We start from the raw sequence: 17,496 nt of genomic DNA, 5'->3' as shown, positions 1-17,496 counted from the left end.
ACATAGAAGGCGACGAAGAATATTCCACACGCATAACCAGCAGCTTAAAGCAAAAAGATTGTCTCACATAAACATATGTAGTCATCAGCTAAGAGCAGAATTTGTTACTCACTCATACACACGCATATAACTAAATAACCAAGTATGCGATACAACTGTACCATGTTCGTGAAAAGTCTAAATCTTAGGAGAAATATTCGAACGAGGCAACTGAGAGTATAAAAGCAGCGCAAGCTGAGGAATAACTAATAATCAGTTTGATTTTAACACGCTAGTAGTGAAGTATAATTGAATTTGTGAAGTACTACTCCCAAAGTAGTCCAAATAAGACCATTTTGCAATACTGAATATTGCAGTTACTTATTCGGCAGTTCGGCGATTCGAACGATAGCAGAAGGTGCATAATTATCAGGAAGCCCCAAAAACTCGATCTGTGTAGAGGTCACACTGAAGGATAAATCCTCTTTGATGACTTATACAGGATTTCACTTAAGTAATTATGAAAAACTCTCTCGTGAATTTCCAACGTGACCATTTCCTTTCCTAAATCCGTAAAAAATTTTCGGCGACCTTAAGGACGCAAGATTGATACCTACAGCAAGATTGTGGCTCAGGATAATCCGCACATCCAGGGCACCGGAAACAATATTTCCGCCTAATTTTGTTGAATCCATTTACAATGGAATCTAGCATATATATTTCCGACTTCCGAACCACGAAAGCTTAGATACTCATCAAACTTTAAAAAACAGAATTATTTTCAAAAACGTTCCAATCTAACTAAAATTCAATACATTTACAGCTGAGATAATCAATTTATGGAAAAAATCTGAGAAAAGGCGTTCTGTACTTAGCTTTTAAGATAGGATTTCCCGGATGAAATTTTGATTTAGTGTGTTTTAGGTTAGGTTAAAAGGACTGGGCGGAGAAGTTGCATCGACACTCCTCCAATGGGTCCATTCTGTTGCCTTAATATGTAAGTAACCCTTGCTGCACCAGCTATTGCGGCTCGAACCACATACTGGAATCAATGAAGTATAGCACTAATTTCGAGTTCGAAAGCCTCCGCAAGATCATTTAAAACGAGTTGACCGAGCGAAAATTGTGTTAGTGCTTCCTTTATCATAGGAAGGACAAACCAACCTTGATGACTAGCATGTAGGAAGCGCTGACTAATGGTAGGTGCAGGATAGTTTTAAGTGCCTCTGTCGGAGTGGAGACAAGAGCGCTTCTAATACAGAGCTCCGGACCTCGTCTAGACTTCTTGTATGCGTTTGAGGTTCGTCGTCCTCTAAGCCGTCCATCAAACCAGAACACCATACAGAAGAATTGGGCGTTTAATGGCTGTATAGATCCAATGTACTACTTTTGAAGAAAAACCCCACGAAACACCAATTGCTCTTTTACAGGCGATCAACGCAATTGTTGCTTTCTTTAACCGATCCGATATTTTGTCAATCCAAAGTAGTTTCCCTTACAGAATGATACTTGACTTTATCGCTGAAAATCAGGCTTTCGCCTTTGGGTGGTATTAGATTCGACCATCTTGTGAAAGGATCAGCTCAGTTTTCTCTGGGTTGACTCCGAGTCCCGAGCTTCTTGTAGTCTTACAGTAGTGTGCAGTTACGTATTGTAGTGTGTTTTCAAACTAGCATCTGAAAGCGGCTGATGTTCTACCCAGCCGTTGATATTCTCTTCAACACACCTTTTGTGTGATTGACCGTGTAGAAGCGGCTTAAATTTCATAAAAAAATATTTTCACAAGAGGAAGTGCTTATGGCTTTATGCTGAGTTTGCTGCAATTAAAATAAAACATAAATTATTTATAAAATAAAAAATTATATATATTAACGCGCAATCAGCAAAAACTTCTTCTGATAAAACTGCATTAAATACATAAATTTATAACTTTTCACAACGCAAGCAAAATGTTAACAGCGACCAAGTGCAGAGCACCTTTTAAAAAAATGTAATTAAAAGAAACAAAAAAAAAATATTAATAAAATTCAGCTGCCTTGCATAGGTCTCGATTACTCGCTTATAAATTGCTGATATGCAAATGAGCAAAAGGCATTACCCACCCTCCTTCAAGAGCCAGTACCTTTGTTCTCAAAAAAAAAAATATATATTAAAATTCAAAAATAATATTGTTTGTTAAAGCGGAAACCAATAAACTACCAAAAAATAATAAAATATGCAGCAGCAGCAGTAGCAGAGCTTTCCCTTCAAATAATAACCTAATACGCGCTGCTTGATCCTGCCAAGGCACATTGTACGTTGCAGCGGTTCGCACTTGGTGGCGATTGCGCGCTGTGATAGTCTTCATTACGAGGACAAATGTGTTACACATTGTACTTACATACTAACTAATACATACATACATACATATAGAAGTCCAATGTGCAGCTACATATGTAGTTAAGCGGATTATTATTTGTATAAAATATGTATATGCCAAAAGGAATTTTTTCCGGTTCACTCGATCGACGCGCTTCGATAATGCGCAGCAGCCCCTTTTAGCGGCCTTCAAATCAGCTGCGGGCTATCGAAAGCTTTAACTATTGTTGCTATTGTTCTTATTATGCCATACTGTAAGATATACCTTAAAATTGTATATTAGAGTATTACAGCTGCAAGCGTTTGTCTTATTAAGGGGCGTGGTAGTTCTAACCTATGTTAAATAAAGTTCTCTCTCGACGAACCAAAATCATGCTCTTCAAGTCGCTCATCATGCCTCATCACGGACGGTGTCGAGAAAATACGAGATGTTTATTGGAGTGTACGAGAGAAAAGTTCTTCGAAAGATTTATGGTCCTGTCCGTTAAGCCGACGGCGAATATAGAAGAAGTTATAATGATGAGCTTTACGCAGATATGAAGATAGTTTAGCGCACAAAAGTCCAAAGGCTTCGCTGGCTAGGTCAAGTATGCGAATGGACGAAGACGCTCCGGTCAAGAAAGTATTTCAGTCGGCATCGCAGTTTGAAAGCAGCAGAGAAACGAGAAGACCTCCACTGCATTGGGAAAGGCAGTTGGAGGAAGAATTGACCTCTCTTGGTGCTCTTAATTTGCGTCAGTTATCGCGCAACAGGGATAGCTAGCGTGACTTGTTACGAAACGACCAAAATCACTTAGGCGGTTAAGCGCCAATTAGTTAGCGTTCTAACTCAATGCCCGAGCAAAGAAAATCTCTGACTTCAAGGTTGAAACTTCATTAAAAATATTTTGGTACCAGTTCTACCCGCGGTTTGTATTTTGGTTTTGCTTTCATTTCCATTTCTGGCTTCTACTACGGATTCGATTTCCATTTCTACTTTCAGTTTACATCCTGGTTTCGGTATCAGTATCAGTTTCGATTCCGGCTTCTAAACCGGTTACGGTTTCTATTCCAGGTTATGTTCAGGTGTCGGTTTCAGTTTCAGTTTCGGTTCGTTTTCAGTTTCTATATCAGGTTCGGTTTCAGTTTCTGTGCCTTTTCCATGTTCGATTTCAGTTTCAGTTTCTAATTCCGGTTTACTTTTGGTATCTATTTTAGGAAAGGCTTCGGCTTCGGTTTCGATTTTAGTCCAGGTTCAGTTTCGGTTCCTATTTCAGTTCCGGTTTCGTTTTTTAATGCAGTTTTGGTTTCGGTTTCGGTTCCGGTTCCGGTTTCAGTTTCGGTTGTTATTCCATTTTCGGTTTGGGTCCAAAGTAGGGTGGGCTTCCTGCGAAGTGTGTGCATCTCTACAGGGAGAGGAGATGGTTGTAACATCCGCCCCGCATTAAGGTGGACAAGGGTTAAGGGCCCCGACCCCTCACACTGAGCTGGCTGGGGGCAATCCACCTTGACTGCGCAAAGGGGCGGATCCACACTAGGTGTACGTTACAATAATTATGATTATTAGATTTCAGTTTCAATAGCAGGTTCGGTGTCGGCTTCGGCTCCGGGTTCAGTTCCGTTTACGGTTTTTATTTCAGGTTCGGCTTGGGTTCCGATTTCAATTCCGGTTTTTATTTAAGGTCCCCTTTTGTTTCCGGGTTCGGATCCGGGTTCTGTTCCGGTTTCGGCTCTATACCAGGTATGGCTTGGTTTGCGGTTTTAGTTACGGGTTCTGTTTTCATTGAAGGTCCGGTTGGGGTTTTCGGTTTTGAATCCGGGTTCAGTCCCAGCGAACTTGTTATAGACTACAGGGAATGATTTCGTAGTTTAGATGGGCATATGGGCCTGTTTGGGCCAGAAAAGAAAGAGCTTCATTTTGGGTGAAGGCGTCTACAAATGTTCCCTCGTCAGTTTTCTTGCCGAATGCGGCAAAGCTACCTAGATATTAGACAAAAAAGACCTTCACGATCTTCAAAGAACATGCCCTATGATATTTGGGCTGATAAATAGAGTCAGAAAAGGCAGATGATTAGTCTCCAATATTCGACTGAAATCAGTTACAAAGCTGAGTAACGAGACTTGTTACTTTTGCACAAGATTTAACCCATCAACCCCTTAAAAGGGGTATCAAAGAGCAAAAAAACACAAAAAAACTAAAACCCATTCAGAGCAGCTTAGGACTAATCCCATTTTTGTGCGAATAGGTTTAGGCAGTGTCTCGTTAAGCGTATGTGTTGTATTTATAGCTATTGATTCAGTGTTGTCTATACAAGCAAAACAAAAATAAGCTTGTTGTTGTTTGCAATTTTTTGTTGTTGTTTTCTATTGCACGATATCAATCCAAAACACTAACTGACAAATATAATCTCCTCAAGGAATATTCGTTCAATGGCATTAACTATGAATTGCATTTGCTTGCAACGCTGCGGCCACATTTAATGCCAATTTCAACCCTCAGAGTGCAAATAAAAAGTGAAATTAAGTGTGCACAGAAAAAAATTGCAATTCAATAATGCAATCTTAAAACAAACAAATAAAAAACGCGCTCAACGGAGTATTTTAAAAATAAATAAAGCCAAGGCAATTGACAGGGAAAAAATGTTGCACTCAACGAGGTGCGTACTTTAGTGCTAAAAATACAACGCTGCGTGTGTGTGTGTATATGGGTGCAGGGCATTTAAGTAGGCCTGGTGCATGTGGCATGATTGCGAATTTACAGCAACAATGGCAGAATAGTGCCAAAAGTAAAAACCGACAAAATCACAAAATAAATATTTGCAGCCAAAACAAAAAAAAAAATTTGTGTGCAAATAATGCGCCGCTGTGTGTGTTTTATTGTGCTCGCAAAATTCGGTGCTACTTAAGAATGCATTCGTTGCTTTGGTCGTGCAACATAACGGCATAAAATATAAATGGAAATAACAAGCAAGCAGGGTGGGTGTGTAGGCGTGGCAGCACTGATTTTACTTCATTGTTTTAATAATATTGAAATTAAAAAAAAAAATAATTATAAACCAGTTTGCAGTTTTTTGCACAAAAAAATTGTTTGCTCCTAAAAGGGGATTGTAAAGTAGCAAATTAGTTAAAAGGGACAAAATGCAACCCTCAATTTGGCTAGTTAGTCGACTTTTGAAAGGATGTAATTATTGTTAAATAAGCATAGTGCGAAATAAAAGTGGTGCTTGCTTAGCCCAGTTCGTTTTTTGTTGTTGTTAATACCTTTTCACACCCTTTGCAAATCAACGCTTCAACGTACTGAGTTGTTTGTTGAGGTTAGGTTGTGGTGGCTGTATTCTGGTTGAACCCAAATACTTTCTCACTCAGTGACCTAATTCAAAAATCCTAGTAAGCCACAGCAGTCGCTGTTGTCTTTTTTCGCCTAATTTACGACCGCCAAATAACTTAGTAACGTAACTGGGAAAGATGTTGCCAGCGTGCTGATGGACTTAGTATACTGCCGCGGTGAAATACGCCGTTCATAAAGGCTACTAAAATCTACAGACCTGAAGGCTCAAGGAATAGTACCGTAGCGGACTGCATTCATATTCTGCAAAGGCTCAACACATCTGTACACGCCACTTACCCTTGAAAGAGTGCTAAGTTAGCTCAATGACTTACAAATCTTTTTCAAGATATAAACATCAGCGGGCCACCTGGCTAGCGTGAGCACATGGTCCATTTCGAAATAACTTTTTTGACATACAGGAATTTATAAGAACTCTCAGATGAGAGCAAGCATTATACGAGTTAAGCAACTCAGTGTGAAAGCAGGGGGCTAGAATTACCCTAATTATACCCATAATAAGGACGCCCACGGTTGTAGTCACGTTTGCGGAAGCCAAGGCAAATCAAGAGGAAGATGAATAAAAGGAAACGGAAGTGAACGAAAACGAAATAAAAAAGGAGGGGAGGAGAAAGGAAAGATTATAAGTAAAAACCGAAGTCGGAACCAAAACCGAACGGCATGTTATATACTTGCTATTGAAGTTTTAAAGGTTTGATATTGATGAGTTTCCAGTTTCTTAACGGAGGAATTTCTTGTCGAGGAGTTATCGGTTTGTTTTCGGGGTGCTATCGGCGAGGTATAGAAGAATTATCATAGAGTTATAAATTTGGCATCTGCAACAAGGATTATCGACGACGAGTTATCGATGACACATTTGCATTTTGTCGATAACAGGCCGATAAGAAACCGATAACACGACCATAGATTTACTTTCGGCAGTAAGTCGATGGTAAAACAATAACTAATCGGTATCGGTTGTTATCGGTAAAAAGCTCATCACAATTAGCTCGAAATGATTTTTTCTGATAAGGTTACCTCTGCTGTGACTTAACTTCAACCCCTGAGCTAGATCAGGTTAGTTTGAGCTGGTATGTCCACGTGAACCATACATAGACTAATTAGTCCGTAGTGTTACCAGAAGTTTGTTTAACGATCAAACTAAAAAACACCTATAAAACCGGTACCTATGTTAAAAGATAACTCCGTACTCTTGGAAAATACTAGAAGCTTTCTAGGAGCTATGTCATTTGCTGCTTCTAGATCTGACAGCTGTAACACTACTAATAGCTGGATTCTTAGCCTGGTAAGCGTAGGGCACGAGCAAAAAACAAGCTCGATCTTTGCCTCCTCTAACCCGCACTTTCTACATCTGCTGACCAAGGCTAATTTAAAGGTAAGTGACACTAGAAGGCAGTGTTCTGTCAGAATAGCCATCATGAGCCTACAGTGCTCTCTTTTTAATTATAGGAGCAACTTTGTTAGTCTTAGGTTGAAAGACCTACACATAATCTTCGACACTTTACAGCCCCGCTTGGCCATTCATATGCACCTCTCACCTCCTTTTAGTCTCGCCCAATCAAATTTGGACGTCTACGGAGCAAGCTTGAAGTGATGCGCCCTTTTGAGCTAGTTCATCCGCTTTAAAATTCCCATTTATTCGCATATGCCCTGGGTTCTAATATAGTTGCATGCTTCTCTCTGTCTGGATTCTTTTCAGAGATTGCTTAACGCCTGCGCTAGCTCTAGCTAATTTAAAATCATAAGTTTTCTAGACGTACACCTGTATGTTTATACATCGAACGTACATATAGAGTAGTTGATACTTCTCTGCTTGTCCGTCCTGCTATGTTGCTTTGGCTATCTTTTCCCTTTTAAAGGCTCATTGGAAACCTTTCTACTATGTTGAGAGAGAGAGGAGAGTTCGGAAAATGTGTAAATCCATGAAAGCCAATTTTCGAGCAGAACAAAGGCTGCCGTGTCAGCTAAGACAGATGTACGACAGTTCATAGTGCCCTCCATCTTACCCACAATTACACTTGATTGTCCTTGATTCCTATTCCTTCTTTATCTCTTTTTTCTTGTATTTTTCCCGATACTTTTTATTAAAGTACAAATTCATCTAAATACCGTGTTTACCCATGAAAACTTGCTTCCCGATAACGTATGCATGTTTCTTATTTGAACCGGTGTAGGCATGAGAGATGCGAGGAAAAGGAGCATGCACTTATAAGAACTATTCAATAAAGTAGCCTCCGTTTGGGAAAACCGAACAAGGAACGAGAATAGTAAAGGTAGAAACAAAATATGCTAGTATTTATAGCCTGAATACAAAATCCAAGTTGAAGTGCGGCAGCGCAGAAGCAAGTTTTTGTTTACAAGAAATATTTCAACGATCGATCGACTGTGCGTGCTAAAACTGTAAAGAAACAGCTGCCAACGGGGCGTATCGTAGTATCTGCAAATAATCACACATAAACAAATGTATGTACATACATATGTGGAATTCTGTAAGGAGTATGCCTTACAAAAGGAAGACTTGGATACGTACCAACATATCCACTCATTATCCAGCCTTATTTTACTTGTACTTCTGTGCTACCAATATGATCAACACCAAAAGTGATCGCAAAAGTTTGTACAACGCATTTGCTGTGGGACCTCACGAAAAAAAAAGAAATAAGTAATACTTTTTTTGTCGCTACTACGAAATTCCTGTTTTTATTTTCACGCTTATTTTTTTTGCGTCGTATTTATCGAGGTTTTATTGGCGATCGCATTACAACAGTAAACGGACAACAAAAGAAAGGATCATTTGATTAACATGCGAGTTGTTATGTATGTAAGTATGTATTGTGTGAGTATCTTTCATTAGCACTCTGCGTCTATTTCACTTTTCCTATTGAAAAATCATTTTATTGTGCTTCTGGCGCTTCCTCTATGTATGTTTGTTTTACAAGGATCCCCTGCTGTGTCCTTATTCTTATTCTACGCACTACTTTTCCTGTCATCTACATGCCGTTCGCATTGCTTCCTAATAGAAGATTTTCTAGTTACTGTGAATTTTTGGAGTACCTACATATATGTGTGTAGCTATTAAAAATTTCAAAGAAGCAGCATGGAAATGATTCAGAGGATTTCCAGATCGAAACGAGTTATAATTAAGAGGCTTTGTGCACCAACTGAGCGCTTAATTCATTTTTAACCAGAAGATGGAAACGAATTTCTCCGACTGATTGCTGGTTTTCATACCTGTACAAGAACCATTTTTCCTTTCAAGTTACTAACTCGAAGTCTTCTAAAGCAGTGATACAACTTTTTCTGCGTTGTAGAAGCCATGAAGAGGAATATTTTGACGTTTCTCCCTGAAGAGGAATATTTTGAGGCGCTTTCGTCAGCGACTCTGAGCTCAAAGATTTTTTAGATGAAACAATTTGTTCCAGTTATAAAAATCAAATGAAATTATATTTCTGTTGATTTTTTTTGTTGTTGGGCCGATATTTTAAATTTATGTGTTGATATTTATTGAGCTTTATGGGCGATTTCAAATTGTAAGGCAAAACGATAAGTTTTCCTTTTTCTCCTATGCATTTCGGTGCTATTTTGCACCTTCTTCAGAGAGCCTAGTTTATTTGACAAAACATAAAACTATTACAAAATATTCGACAATTTCACATTAAAATTTAGCTTACATACATATAACATTAAATTATAACATATAAACAAACAACATTGAAAACAATTCACAATTTATTATATTTTGAGGTTTCTCCCTGAAGAGGAATATTTTGAGGCGCTTTCGCCAGCAAACTCTGAGCTGAAAGATTTTTTAGATGAAAAAATTCGTTCCAGTTATAAAAATCAAATGATATATTTTTCTTTCCTGGCGAAATGACTAAATCTATGAGAATTTTTCTTTCGTTTATTTCATCAGCGATTGCTCTTGTAATTCGCAACTAGCTTATTAAATATTCTATAGATATAGCTTGGCTATAGTGGCGGCCACCGTGGTGTGATGGTAGCGTGCTCCGCCTATCACGCCGTATGCCCTGGGTTCAACTCCCGGGCAAAGCAACATCAAAATTTTAGAAATAAGATTTTTCAATTAGAAGAAAATTTTTCTAAGCGGGGTCGCCCCTCGGCAGTGTCTGGCAAGCGCTCCGATTGTATTTCTGCCATGAAAAGCTCTCAGTGAAAACTCATCTGCCTTGCAGATGCCGTTCGGAGTCGGCATAAAACATGTAGGTCCCGTCCGGCCAATTTGTAGGGAAAAATCAAGAGGAGCACGACGCAAATTGGAAGAGAAGCTCGGCCTTAGATCTCTTCGGAGGTTATCGCGCCTTACATTTATTTTATTTAGATATAGCTTGGATTAATTATTCCAAATCGTATGTTTTTACAGCAAAAAGAGGTGACTCACCACGTAGACAACACCTCAAACCCCAAGCGCTCATCACCAATGAATACCTGCGAGTTGTAAAACCTTTGCTCTACTCTCTGAAAAAAATAAAATATTAATAATAAATACTCTGCTTCTAATCAAAAGGAGTTCAATCAGCTATCCTGACCCCACTTTAGTTTAGCTTGTTTGTGCATAATAAAACTCCCTTCCCATCAGAAAGAGTTGCTCTGATTACTACTCGACTCATTTTCCGGCAGAACCTAAAAAAATATAAAGATGCGTTCCGGCAAAGAAGGTAAACGGCTCGTAAGTTTTGAGCTACGAGAATATAATTGAACGAGTTATAAAATGCTTCCCTGTAGAGTGGATTCGGCCGCATGAAGTACTTCAATAGTTATACATACATGCTGCAAGAGATGAGTTTCCCTTGATAAGCCATGAGCCATGGATGTACTACGTCATCGTATGCTGCTAGATATCAAAAGTTTTCAGCGCAATTGCATTCAAAGCTCAAGCAGTGAGAATCTAATTTCTCCTATCACAAGGGCTTTGTAAACGGAGCACCTTTTCGTAGTGGGGAGCTGTGATCATGGGATCAATGAGATCACAATTACACCCCTGAACTTGATATGCAATATGCAACTGATCGTTTTGCTGCTATCCCTTTGGGAGTGTAGTTGCGGAAGCGGTTGTATTCTGCTAAATGCTAAGGACCCTAAAATCAAAAACAGAGTATGTAATGATTTTTCCCTCTAACCGGAGTTGCGAGAACTGTAAGCTCGCTAACTAATTCTCTTCAGATCGGCCCTTAATGTCGTAAGAGCAGAGAAGGGACCTGTGCCGCTGGGTTTCATCTCAGCACTCCCTTACCGAGTCTGATATTAGGTGGAATTATTGCTGTCTTGCAGAGTTTTCAAAAGTTACATATTCAAACCAGTCACGGTATTGAACAAAGGCAGTACCATATGGCATCATCATTTGTTTGGAATACCATAGCTCATATCGCTGCTGTGATCTTCCAAATGCGCGATTAGTGGTAGCTACCCCAGAGAAGCACATGTGATACCACATAAGATAACGGTAAGTTTACTTAGATAATCATTGTAAGGATAAAGTTACCAATAAGGTCGATCTCGATTTTGGAAAAATCTTCCAAAGATCCAAGTGAGCTGAGACCCAAATACTTCTGTCCCGTAAGCTGTACTTCCAAACCAGAAGTGACTCGAAATTTCTACTTCATCACCTAAATGCAGTTGCAGCAGAAAGCATTTTTGCGTATATTAAGACCTGCTTCATGGCTTCCCGTTGGTCAGTGACCTATCAGAACCTCTATTACCAATGGTAGATGAGTATCTTACTTCCGGTCAGAGTGATATCGCCACACTGCATGCGGTCGTGTCTAACAAGCGTTTGCTTAACAGATTAGAGACCGATCTGTAGAGCAGCAGACCACTTTTCTGGTTCAGTTGTAGCCGTGCGTGCTAAGAGACCTGCGTGATAGTTGCCTGCGCTAGTGCGATGGCCCGTAACACAAATGAAGGTTATTTTAAAATAGTTCGCTGCAATCGCAAGCGAAATCTAGTACTCCTAGACCGGGCGAATATGTCACCAATGCTGTGCTTATTAAAACGAAATTCTCTGGAAACATCTTTTTTTGAGAGCTGAAGGTATTAAGCGTGGGAAGCTTTTCAAATATCTAACGGAATATTGTGGAGCAGATTTCCTTCGTTGGCTAAAAATATTTATCAGTTAATGGACATTAACATCAGCGGTAATTAGCAACTAAGTAACCAGCTTGCGCAGAGAATTTTCTTGGTGTACCTAGAATTATGTATCATAATTAGTCGTGCGGATGGTACGATGTCATACGGCTTGTCGTTCAGATGTCGCCCATGAGAAGTTTACTGCTTGAGGTACAACCGAAAACTGATAGATCGCTGTGCTCACACGACATGTGGTTGAACGCCGAATAGTTGTCCGAAGCAGTTGAGAGCATCTCTGGCCTACAACAATATAATTGTGGCTCTCAGAAGCTTTACAAAAAATTCCGAAACAGCTGAGAGAAAGTTCTCTCGCTGCTGATTCGCGCTAGCTCGCGTTCGTTTAAAGAGTATTTAGCACTGTTTGTGCTTTGTAGTTCCGTAGCAAAATAATCTCCGGTGTGACTCTGCTGGTAAAATTTACTGAACACTCAAATGTTCGGGATCTATACGGAGTCTCTCAGCAAATGTATTCACCACCAAATCAAAAAACCTATCCAGTGTCTTACGGAAAATTTCGTCGAACTTTCCTTTGAAATCAATTCATTCCATCGAAACTATATTTCCCCTAAGTAGATCCCCTTGTTAATAAAGGAAGTAAAGACTTGTAACTTGTATTCCAAAAAGATAAGTCGATACACTTCCTGCATACTCTTTCACTCAAAATCAATAGAAAAATTTCGAATAAGCAAAGCAGTAAAATAAGAATTTCAACTTAATACAATAAACAGACCCTTATCGAGGAAATAAACCATGTTTGTAAAAGTAGAAAACACCAAATTATAAGCGATTTTTATCTAATAAATTTTCATGTAACAAAAAAATATGAAAATTTATATGTAACTTGAATTTGAAAAGACGCAATCTTTGAAATACTTTCCATATCTTTCCCTTTTACTTTCGTTACAGCGATCAGCGTCAGCGTGAGAAGCTTATCAGATGGCTATGAATCAACGAACTGACTGACCAAAGTACAAAAACAATGCAAAGGTACGTTGATCATATAGTTTTGTAAACCGGTTCCTACTTCTTTGGTGATTTATTTCCCATAAATGCAATGAAAAATGTAAACAATTTACAACGTGAAGTAAAACTTAAGTAAAAGGAAATAACAAGAAAAAAATCTCAGCTATGCCAAAAGGCCAAAGGGGATAACGTACAATGTATGTTTGTATGTCATACATAAATATCCCACTTATGATCCCCACAACCGTGATTTTATAGATAGAAGACGTGTCTCATGCTGTACTCAAATTAAATGCGATCAGATCAGTTTGTATCTACGACTATTCACCTTGAACTCTGTACGCATGAGCGGTCACATGTTGTACATCAAAATAGGGTCGATCGATATGCTTTGCTAGACAGAGCAGTTTTTGTGAATTCAAGCTCAACTCATTCCCATGAAATTTCGGTTATATTAATTCGAAAGGGAGAATAATTCAATAATCGTTATGTTGTTGTAACGGCAACAATATTTGCGCGAGTGATAGGACTTGGTGGTGTGGTGTACATATCGGGATGGTCCTGATACTTACACAATTATGGAAATTGATCTTGTTCCGTACGACCACCGCTGGGTTATCACTTAAGGGAAATTGTTGTATGAGATGAGGTCAACGGACTTACTATGGACTAACCGGGTAGATTGCCTTCATAGCCATGTTTGTATAAAAAAGAAACTAGCTTCCTTCTCAAACTAAAAAAAATCTTCAGTGAGAGTACTTACGAGTGTCATCAGAGGTCATTCAGCTGTTGCACTAATGCTCTGATGGTGGCGCATACCAACAAGCTCTCTTTGCAGAAGCTGACAGGATTAGTAGGAAGATCAGTCGATTCATCATTTTCTCTGTCGATGCCCACGACTGCAAAGAAGACGACTCAGATTTCTGGGCGCACGATTTTTCGACAAATTGGCAGAGGTTGGGTAGGTAGATCTTTCACTTCAACTTAAGTACATCAGAGAGAGTAAGTGGTTCGTACCACTAGGAAGTAATATGGTTGAACGAATGAGCCGCTACCAGGGTACTCGCATTGGACAGAATTGGGAAATTTCCACGCACGCCTTCTTTAGCTAGCCTAATTTAAGCTATCTATAGACATCTTCCCACAAACGAAAGACAATCATGCTACCTTTGAAGTTTGCTCGGAGTCTGCTAGACTAGTGTCAAGTTTTATTTTTAAGATTTTGCTATGTTTAGCTGTAACACACTAATTTTACTTATCGCCTGTTTAGGGAGCCATGACGCACCGATATCTGGCTGAATAGTTAAAGCCGATATATAACTGATTTTAAAATGTTAACTCTTGCTTCTTCTTCTTCTTGTAACATTACTTCGATGTTATGGCTACAATGATGAGCTATTAATTTACTTCGGACGACAGCTCAGTCAGTATGTCAAACGCCGCAGAGGTTACCTCTGCCACCTTTTAACCTGAGAGATTAAAACGCTGATATGAGTGCGCTACTCGGGGGTGAAAAGCGGGTCATAATCGGTGACTTCAACATAAATCATTGCTCTAGGGGCTGCCGGAGCTATTTGCAAACCAATTCTAAACCTTACCTTACTATGGCGAATATTGTTTTTTTAGCAGGCGGGCAACTCAAGTTCCTCACGGAGAAGAGATATGGTCGGGTTGGATGACTTAGAAGGTTCAACGGAGGAATATTGATAAACTCCCCGAAACCGGGAGTCAGCTTATTGCAACAAGAAGAAGATTAAAAAGAAGAACAACCTATAGAGCTCAAACTTGTCAGACAGGTAGGGTATTGATTGGGGCTAGTAAACAAATCAACGATACGATATACAGCACAGTGAATGGGAATGCTAGCTTCAGGGCAGGATTTATTAACTGGGCCAACGTGCGTCCCATGCTTATTCTCGCAGCAAACCATTTACTCACACTCTCGTTAAATGATCAGCCAGTGGACTTCATAGCATTGCAACACTCGAAGTGAGGATTTTTTTCTAGGTTTGACTGACCCGACTTCTGCGCATTTATGGAGAGCTCCTTCGCTACTTGCCCAATTCCATGTAATATCCGAAAGGGAACACTATAGAAGACAATCGATTCGACTTGAGCACCCTATATAAATAAATAAAAAAAAATTAATGTAAGACGCGATAACCTCCGAAGAAATCTAAGGCCGAGCCTCTCTTCCAATTTGCATCGTGCTCCTCTTGATTTTCCCTACAAATTGGCCGGACGGGGCCTACATGTTTTATGCCGACTCCGAACGGCATCTGCAAGGCAGATGAGTTTTCGCTGAGAGCTTGCTAAACACTGCCGACGGGCGACCCCGCTTAGAAAAACTTTCTTCTAATTGAAAAATCTTATTTCTAAAATTTTGATGTTGCTTTGCCCGGGGTGTGAACCCAGGGCATTCGGTGTGGTAGGCGGAGCGCTCTACCATCACACCACGGTGGCCGCCCTATACACCGACAGGTAAAATATCAGGAATTGGGACACGTTTCAACATTGAGGCAGCAGCCTTATCATGAGCAAGTCCATTATTTAAACCCCAAATTAGGCATCTAAGCGCAAATATCAGGAGACTGATCGTTTGCCACAATCATATCAGATGTGAAGATCACTTAATGACTCCAAGCGCGAAATGAGCTTAGAATTTCCATGGAAAGCACGCCCATCGTTAGGTGCGACTAAAGTCCACAACCCCGAAAGTTCGATGGGTTATTCCCAAGGTAGTCGGGCTAATACCAGAAAGTGTTTGTACCAGAGCACACCGGACTACCCAAAGTCGCGAGAAAAACTCCTCAAAAACGAAAAAAACTTTACTATAAGTATACTTGGATTTCGGCTAGATGATGTTGATCACAAATCTGTCAGTTGAGATGCCGGCTAAGGAAGGCGATTACTGGTACAACAATAAGTACAACAGCCCTTAAGTACTTGCTAAAGACAGTGTTACTTATAAAGTGTTGAGGCGTGAAAGAGCTGAGTTAGCAAAAAGATCTTGAATACCTAAACATTTCCATATCTGACGAACATTTATTTTGAAAAATTTACATAACCATATAATTTACCAATTACTTAGTGTGTGAGAAAGATGGCTACAAACACCGGGGTGGTGGACATCGAAGGAAACCTGGCCAAAAAGGGATCCTAAAAGATACCGTCACGTGTACAACCTAGGTAGGGATACAATTTCCACACTTGTGGAGGTACTAACTGGGCATTGCCTTATAGGTAGGCATGCAGAAAGGGTCGATGCTGCAGGAGTTGTAAAGAGGATGAGGATGTGAGGCGGAGGAAACGGTGGTTCATCTCATCTGCAACTGTCCGGCGCTAAGTGGCGCACGGTAGCGCTTTCTGGGTGCTCCATTTCTAGATAATCTGAGTTAGGTTATGGAGCATGACGTCAAGTTGTAGCTTTCATCACTGCCCTAAGTGTGCCCTCGAGCAGCCACTTCTACCTAACCTAACCTAGTGAGTGAGAGAGAGGCAATGGGAACATGAAAATACAGAAAAATAACGGCACTAATCAATTAACCCTTTCATTTCAATTAAAAGCCGCAAGGCAAATACGTTACAGCATATTATAAGAGCAGCTGATAAATTTCTAAAAAAATGGTTACGCAATAAATTTGATGAACTACTTAACAAATAAAATTGTACGATTTCAATAAACGAAATAGTGGAAAAAAGAAAAATACTGAGGAAATAGTCAAAAAAGGTTTTGTATTTACATGTCCTCTTTAGAGCGCGCGTACCCGGTAACAGCAGGCAATACATGTAAAAATACCAAATATATTCCCACAATTACTTGTGACATGACGAATCGTGGACTGATTTATATTAGCAAAAGGTAACAGCGAAAAGGGTAAGAAACGGATGCGCAGAGTATTAAGCAGAGTGCAAAAAGAAATTTACATATGACTGTATAGATATATATATTTGAATATAAATACCTGTGTGTTTAAGAAAAAGGATACGCACATGGAAGCTGTGATTTTTCTGACGACGCAGTTTAGTAAGCAAAAAAAAGTCTGGAATGCTTAAGAGGGGATATCCAAAAGGGTATACATAAGTAATGTTAAGTTGAATGTAAATGCTGGCGCAATTATACAAGAAAAAGCCTTGTTGAAAAGGCATGAGTCCTTTTGCGTCATCTGTGACAAACAAATTAGGCGCAACTGTTGATGGCTCGTTTTACAATTCAAGTATATATGCAAATTGTTAGTTTTCCTATAGAATAGGCTTTAAGTATTTTTTTTATCGATATAAGAAACGCAATGCGCAGCGTATAAATAACGTTCCAAACTTGATCCCTATTGCAGCACTTAAAAACTTTCTTATTTGTAAGTAAGTAGCTGAGAAAGATCAACTTAGACTGGGTCCTTCAGACTGTGAGGAGAAAAATTAGAGGCGATTTCTCTGCAAAATTTACTATTCCAGAGTAGCGTAACAACAAAAAACAATGCTCTTCTACTGATCAGACCCTGAATGTGAACACAGTGTTATATGCTCTATGCCGTAGCACAAAAAAGGAATAGCATTTCTTAGGCTCTGCTACGAACTCTGTCGTGGTTTAGAGCCAAGCAAGATATTGTATATCGTTCATAGTTTTTTCCACACACGAGTTCAAAAGGGCAGTATCCATATATAGTAGACGGTATTGTATTGTAACAATATGAAAAATACTTGAGATACTCATCCCAATCGTCTTTGGC

At 39.5% G+C, this 17,496-nt stretch overlaps 1 protein-coding gene across 18 annotated transcripts in view; it reads right to left on the bottom strand.

The window, feature by feature from the left end:
- The window catches only part of raskol (Ras GTPase-activating protein raskol), a 536,164-nt gene that overhangs the window by 149,937 nt on the left and 368,731 nt on the right, over positions 1-17,496 (bottom strand). The window lies entirely within an intron of this gene.

Source organism: Eurosta solidaginis, chromosome 4, assembly GCF_040869045.1.
Source record: "Eurosta solidaginis isolate ZX-2024a chromosome 4, ASM4086904v1, whole genome shotgun sequence".
In the NCBI taxonomy this organism is placed as follows: Eukaryota; Metazoa; Arthropoda; class Insecta; order Diptera; family Tephritidae; genus Eurosta; species Eurosta solidaginis.
This window is presented reverse-complemented; position numbering and strand designations above follow the sequence as displayed.